This window comes from Sphaerodactylus townsendi, linkage group LG09, assembly GCF_021028975.2.
Source record: "Sphaerodactylus townsendi isolate TG3544 linkage group LG09, MPM_Stown_v2.3, whole genome shotgun sequence".
Taxonomy (NCBI): Eukaryota; Metazoa; Chordata; class Lepidosauria; order Squamata; family Sphaerodactylidae; genus Sphaerodactylus; species Sphaerodactylus townsendi.
In genome coordinates, this window is record NC_059433.1 from 58,341,798 (window position 1) to 58,349,662 (window position 7,865).

The following is a 7,865-nucleotide window of genomic DNA, read 5'->3' on the forward strand; positions in this document are numbered from 1 at the left end:
CCTTTTTGGGTGTCACTGTGGGAAAGGGCAAGTGGACATCAACTCCCAAGGACAGAACTGAACTTGATGAAGAGCATTATAAAAATCCCCCAAAAGCTGTAAAGAAAACCCCACTATAGAAAAAAAATTACTTACACTGAGAATAGTACAAGATGGATGGCATTTTTTAACAATTCTTGAATCCAGAGTGTATGCAGTCTTCCTGTCGTAGTCCCTAAGAAGTCACATGGAAATAAGGTAGTCAGTGAAGATCTTTTGCAGTCTGTTCTGAATTATGTAAGTTATTAAAATGTATGTAAAATATCTGTTTAATGTGGATGTTCTGAACTGGTGATTTTTGTCAAGTGAACCTGAACATCCAAAAAAATGAAAGCTGTGGATCTCTGGGTTCTGAGTCAAAACCAAGCTATGCATTTTGTCCTGCCACAATCTTTTGTGTGATTAATTTTTAAAATTACAAGTTACCTTATCTGGAACGGACTGTAAAAATCAAGAATGAAGGTGAAAATTATGGTAATGAAAGAAGTATGACAAACATGTGTATTGCAAATTATGTGTTTGAGAGAGTCTGGAACCAAATGTTTTTTCTAACTTGGGAAACTTTCCTCAGGTGCGCATGTTTTACTGTGATTATGTAGCAGTGGTGCAGGAGCAGCAGTGGCGAAGGAGGTTAAGAGCTCGTGTATCTAGTCTGGAGGAACCGGGTTTGATTCCCAGCTCTGCCACCTGAGCTGTGGAGGCTTATCTGGGGAATTCAGATTAGCCTGTACACTCCCACACACGCCAGCTGGGTGACCTTGGGCTAGTCACAGCTTTTCGGAGCTCTCTCAGCCCCACCCACCTCACAGGGTGTTTGTTGTGAGGGGGGAAGGGCAAGGAGATTGTAAGCCCCTTTGAGTCTCTGCAGGAGAGAAGGGGGATATAAATCCAAACTCCTCTTCTTCTATATCCCTAAAAATATTCATACATTTTGAAGCTATTATGGGGTGAGATTTGGGAGGAATCTACAGATTACTTCCTCATCAAGCCCACATCTTTTGTTGCTTCAGTAAGTACTTCATTTTTAAGTACGTCATTTATAAGTTAGCATTTAAAATTGTACTGTTTTGCATATTTATCAAATTTAACAGTGCAAGTTCTTTAGTTTTCTATAAGAAAAATTGTGAATATGCTAGAGGTCTGCCTTAACAAATTGCCATCTGAGAGGCTGAAGTAAATTTTGTAGCAGTCAACATTATTACTTGGATAGAAAGTCATAATAAGGTTAGTGTATTTGAATAAATGAGCTAAGCTTTATCACGTTGACAACATTGAATTTAATAATGTATTGTTGTGCACTATATTGTGGGGGTGTTTAAACATGTTCTTGCTTGGTATAGACCACCATTATTTAATGTGGCAGGTCATCTTACATAAAATTTTGCATACTATAGGTTTTAGTGAGTAAAATTTCTGATTTTTACTGTTCAAAAAATTGGGGACAAAATCCTTGGGGCGAAAAAAAACATGGTTTCCCCAGATGTTTACATCTCTGTTGGCCTGCTGAGCCCACAGAGATATTGAGTACAGCTGGCTGATGCTCACAAAAAACTACTCCCTTGATTTGTATAATAACAGAATTTAGAAAACAGCAACACTTATGGATGTGGTACAGGAAAATTCTAAGTGACATTAAACTAGTTAATGTTAAACTAAACTAAGTAACATTAAACTTTAGTTTTCATCACACTTTTCCATTTAAGAGTAGTTATTTGCAGGAGTTGGCCGACTGTAACAATTGTCTGCTGGCTCACAGTGTACTTGAGTCAAGGAAAAAGTAATGAAAGATTTGACCTGCTCAATCCAGAATTTTTTGGTCCAGCATTTTTTGACCTTCTCAATCCAGAAATGCATTTATTCCTATCACTGTTTGAAGCTAGGCAGATATAAATAATAGCTTTCTTGGACACATCTTGGTTTGTCAAAGGCTTTCATGGCCAAACTCAACTGGTTGTTGTGGGCTTTCCAGGCTATGTGGCCATTGTCTGGTAGATCTTGTTCCTAATGTTTCAGAGGTGAACATGCCATCCACAGATGCAGGTGAAACATTAGGAACAAGATCTACCGGACCACGGCCACACAGCCCAGAAAGCCCACAACGACCAATATCTCGGTTTCTTCGTGGAAGGTAGGAACAACCTTTGCAATTTAACTCTTGCAGTGGTTTTCATGGATGTGTATAAAAATGTTAAAAGTGTGGCCTACTCAGTGCATGAGATGGATTTTGCCAATTTGTTATATACAAGATTGTTGTACTTTAGTATAGTACCAGGCAACAAAAAAACTCTCACAGGACATGTTTGGTGTGTGCAAATATTTTCTTGTTTGATAGAATTGCAAGATTATGATTGTGTATTTTAAAGGAGTAAGTGGCAAGAATGTGTGATGTCTGACATGGAGTTGGATGTGGTACGGGAAAATTCTAAGTAACATTAAACTAGCCCATAGTTGAACTTGTGTGAGTATTGTGATGATTTATATAAAAAACATGAATTTTCTAATGATTTCTCATCTTTCCTTCAATGATTCCTTGAGATCAAAGCTTTTATGGGTTTTTTTTTCAGTTGTGCAGACACACAGCTCAGGATTAATGCATTCATTTTGACCTTCAAATTCAGTCATTTAACTTTTGCGGTCTACTTGTTACATGGGCATGTTTGAACAATGCAAAACAGCTTTCATCATTCATCAGGAAAAATGTCTTAACTGAAACTAATTTTTTAAGTGGACCAGAGTTTGCCTTTTGGACTTGGGACCCCATACACTAAAGCTGGTAAACAATTCAGTATCAGTAGCCTTTGGTTCATAGCCCTAAGATCTTATATTGTTATGTATGCAAGATGTATGAGGGAACTGTGTGTTAGCCACAAAGTACCCTTACTGAAATATCTCAAAACTAAGGCAGCAAATACAAGAGACTAGCTAGTTAATCACACTACTCTTATTATGTGGTGGAAATAGGCACAGACTTCTAATGGTAATGTATGATAGCTTAAATCCAACCGGTATCAACTCAGAAGATTAATTTTTTAATCAGCTGTCTGTTTCAATTGCCATATGGCTCAATATCTTGGGGAGGGGGAGAATGGGGTCGCAATATTTCACAAGTATTAAGATGCCCACATGAATAACATTTGCAAGGGTGTAATAAATACAGAAAAAATTCCAGTTGACAGAGATGGAGTATTTATAGATTAAGACGTGATGGAAATTAGAAGCAAGAGAATGTGAGAAACATTACTCGTGGAGTAAATATAGTCCTGGGGATGAACGCTGCATAAAAGGAAGTCAAAAGTAACTTTGTAAACTTGTCATTTCTCCTGAATATAATGGTGGTTGTCAGTGCCTTTAGCCTACTGTAGCTGCTTTTGGAAACTTCATGTAAAATCTAAGTAACAAGCTAGTGAATTTCTGTTCTTTCTGTAAGGATTTACGGGTAGCCTACTGCTAACAATTTGCATATTATTGCTAGGAAGTCTGATGGTCTTCCAAGAGGTTATCAAGGATTCCTGTATGGTGAGATTCATAATGGTGAAGATGTGCATTCATTTTTGACAGGAAAAACAGCTGCAGACATTTGATTGTTCATTGCCCCACAAAGTGGAGATTATGTGTTAGAATCCCTTTACAATGGTCAGGTATTTTATGGCTAACATACAGATTTGCTTGTAGTGATACCAAGAGGACAGGAAGATCAGAAAACAGTGCAATGATGAAATGTACAAGCTGTCTTTTAAAGGAAATGTTACGAGTTCAGTGAAAATACTGTACAATTCCTGAATGAATGGAAGTTTGAAACTGACACACATTGTATATAATTTCAGAAAAAAATAGCTCCAATTGCTATCAAAGCATTGGTGAACCACTGACAGCACACACTGAATAAGTCCACAGCAAAGATCATTGGATGTATGCTTTCAACAAAATTAACTGCTAAGAAATTAAAAGTGAAAGGTCCATTTGGTGCACATGGGGAATTATTTCATCTAGATCATCTGAGAGACAAGAATGGTGAAGCTGTGGAGGATATTCTCAGAAATGTTCAATACAAGTGGGTACCACCCTGCTCCCTCTTGCTTTTCTCTCTGCCTCCCCTTGGTAGTTCCTACAGCCTTTCCTTCCAACCCATCTGCCTAACTCCTTCTGTTTTTCATCTGGTCCCTGTCCCATTCACATCTATATTTTTCTGTTCCCTCCCCCAACTTCAGCTCTCCCTTTTAATATTTTTGTTTTTCTCCTTTCTAATTTTTAAATATTTTTTTAGTCTGCTTCCCCTCACACAGACTGGCATTAGCCAAGGCTCTGAATTCTCTGCCGTGTTGGTTGAAATCTCAGTATAGTGCCCCGAAATTTAAGTGGCATGCTTTTCTTAAAGCAGCAGGCATTGCTTCTGTGATTTTTCATTTTCTAACCCATAGTGTATTTTTAAATATTTCCTTGTTTACTTCTTGCCCCTTTGTATGAATTTTTAAATTCACATGGTATTACCTTGTTTGGAATTGGATATAAAGTTACTGTCTTTACTCGGTAAAGATGAAATTGTCTTGGCAATATTAATACAAAAGGTGTAATTGGTTAGCATATTGTATTGGTATTTTGAGGGGAGGAGAAACTGCCTTGGTTAACTCCCTTGGGGTATCTGGTGCTGAGTGACTTCTTCTGAATTTACTTGCCATCCTGTAGAATAGTGTCAGCGACCATTATTGTGTTTTTTTTTTACACTTGGCAGTAGTTTTTCAGTTGTGGTGACAGTTAATGAAATGGATATTCAAAGTATCTGTCACATCTTGCCCTGGACCACATGGAATGTGCCATGGACCACATGATTAGAACAAACTTCTTAACTGTGATAAACCAGAACATCTCCTAGGATACTTCCAAACCTTTGTATCATCATAAGCAGCATAATTCAAATGTTTAACCAGTCATTTCCATCCATTAATTTATAATTTCTCAGCCAGGGTTGAAAAGCTGGAACCCATTAATGACATTGGGTTGGATACAACCAATTTTCACTCAGTTTTGCAAAAAGCTTTTCCTTACTCCAGCCTTGATCTCACATGACTTTTTAACATGCAGACATCATAACCCCACACCCTCTGACTTTTTGATGACAATTTCTTTTGTTTCTTCGACTCTTTACAGTAACTTATCTGTAGAACTATAGTATGACATTCAAAATGTGAAGAAGGCCAGACAAGGTGACCTCATGATGGTTGCAGAGCATGCCTCCTCTCTGAGGTGTATAGCTTTACAAAGAAGTTGCGGGTGAACCAATTGTCATCAGAGGAGTCTTGCCACTGAGACATGCCATCACTGCTGAATCCCTGCAATGACCAGTGGTCTCTCCAATGAGTTCTTGGGCTAGCAGGGTCTCTTTGGGCTGAAGTATCTCGCTTCTGAGGGGGCACAGACTTTCATCATCGAGGGACTTGTCGCAGATGACATTGACACAACTTACCCCTTTTGTATTGGTCAAGTTGATAGCACTATTCCAATGTGTCCTTACTCAGATGATGTAATCAAGATTCCTCAACAACCACCTCAGGTCACTCCCCTTCTGTTGCACTTGGTGCAGTGGTCACCCTTCTTCTCCTGGGTGTCCTTGCTGTACTTCTATCCATACTGTCAACCTCCACATTGTGATCATCACTGTTGGCATTATGCTATTCCTGCTTCCTTGTTGTGCAGCAACCAATCGCCTTGTCACTCAGGCATTGTTTTCATCATTCCTCTGCTTTGTCTCATAAGTCTTGTCACTGAGAGTCCCCATCTTGACAATTGGGCTTTTCCAGACCTCCTCTTTTCCTCTCAAACCACGCCCCCCCCCCCCCCGGTTTTGCAAGCAAGACTGCTTGTTATCCTTTTGTTGGTCTGACATTCTTCATCAGAACTGGTTGAAGCCAAGGTGCTTGGCATCAGAACACTCTTCAGTTGTAACTTCATGCCATGGGAACAGTTGTTCCTGTAATTGTCATTCGTCTTGGACTTCCAGATGCGCTGGAACTGAGGGCAGTTGCCAAAACCATTGGCTCAGCATGCCTTCATGTTGGCTGCATTGGTCACCGCCATACATCATCAGATTCCAGTTGGTCAGAGTAGAAGGAACGCTCTGAACTACACAGAGACTTAGATTAGCTTCCTCATCATCCTTACCTGTCTTGGAGGACACAATTGGTGAACAGGCTTCTTTGGCACTCTTGAATGAACTATACCTCTTCTGCGAACAATTGGTGCATATGGCCAAGCCTCTGAACTTGCTGTTACAGGCTTCTCAGGCAGAGGACTCTGATCAAATTAAAGATGTTCTGGTGTCACAGGACAGTAATGTTATGGCCTTATTGATTGTCAAATCCCTGTTGTCATTGACCAAGTCAGGGTGGTCTAAATCTGTCTCCAGACCAGCCTCGCATTAGAATGGAGAGCCTACTTAAAGACCATAGGTAGGACTGTGCACCTGCAACCTAACTCATGATCATTTTGGCAGTTCCATCCCGTAACAAGGGTGCGAGTCTTTCCTTCCTGCCAGGATAAGCAGGGGAAGTCAGGTGCAAGTTTTACTCCATAACTCCCAAAGTGAGAGCTTTTATAGTGATCACCAAAGACATCCATGGCAAAGGGATTCACCTGGGGGAACAGCAGATTAGTTCTGCAAGGCATATAATTGGTTCTGTCTCTAATTCAATGGTCTCCATGGTAGCCTTAAGGCATTATTGGTTGCACTCATCAGGCTTAGCCAGTGACACTAAGAACTGCATAGATGACTTGTCTTTTGACAGCCGCTGTTTGTTCAGTCAGCAGATGAATGAGGTCCTTCTTAAGTTACAGCATTATGCCTCTGTCTCAAAATACCAAAAAGAGGTATTTCCCCCATCAGTCCTTCTATAACCACCCATATAGGCATCCCTATGCCTCCCAACAAGAGCAGTCACCCATTGTTCCATTAGTCTCAATCAAGAAGGAATTTATAGCCTATTGGAAAGGGGGAAAGTTGGGGAAGTTTCCTTCTGAGAATCAGTACAGGGGCAAGAATTCAGCCTCCTGACTACCATTGGTGTTTTTCTGGACAGACTATCCCACTTTGTTGTTTTGGAAAGCTATAACCTATGACAGTTGCATTCTGAAAATGAAGCTGGATTACAGTTTGGAACTTTTGTTGCCAACTTTCTCTTCAGTCCCAGTATACTTCACATCACCCGCCTTGTTCGCTGCTGCACTGGGACCGGTCCCCTCCAACCAGAGGTCATTGGGTTTATTTTCCTGCTGCTTCCTGATTGATAAGAAGTCAAGAGGGAAACACTCAATTCTAGCTCTGACAACCCTGTGAGGAAACATTTGTAAATCCTCAAGTTATGTATGTTGACCCTGTCAGATGTTCCCCCACTAGTAGCCCCAGGGTTACGGTTCATTGTCATTAACTTCAGAGATGCATATTTTTACACCCCCATGCATGAATCTAGCCACAGACACCTGAGGTTTAGACGAATTTGCAGTTCTCCCTTTTGGGCTAGCCATGATACCTAGGACCTTTGCAAAGTGTATGGCAGTCATTGTAGTTGAGGGCAGTACAATCTCCATGCATCTGTGCCGGAAGTCGACCAGTCTGGTGGTTGGCAACTCACCATGGGATCTTTTAGCGGCTATCCACATTGCTGGCACACAGAACATTGTAGCCGACATGCTCAGCCTCCAGAACCTGGATCCACTAATGAAGAGGCTGATGCCACAATGGACTCTGATCCCATGGCCTCATGCGCCTTGTCATTCTTGTCATGTAAGACCACTTTTCTCATTGCCATCATCTTCATGAGGAGGGTGGGGGACCT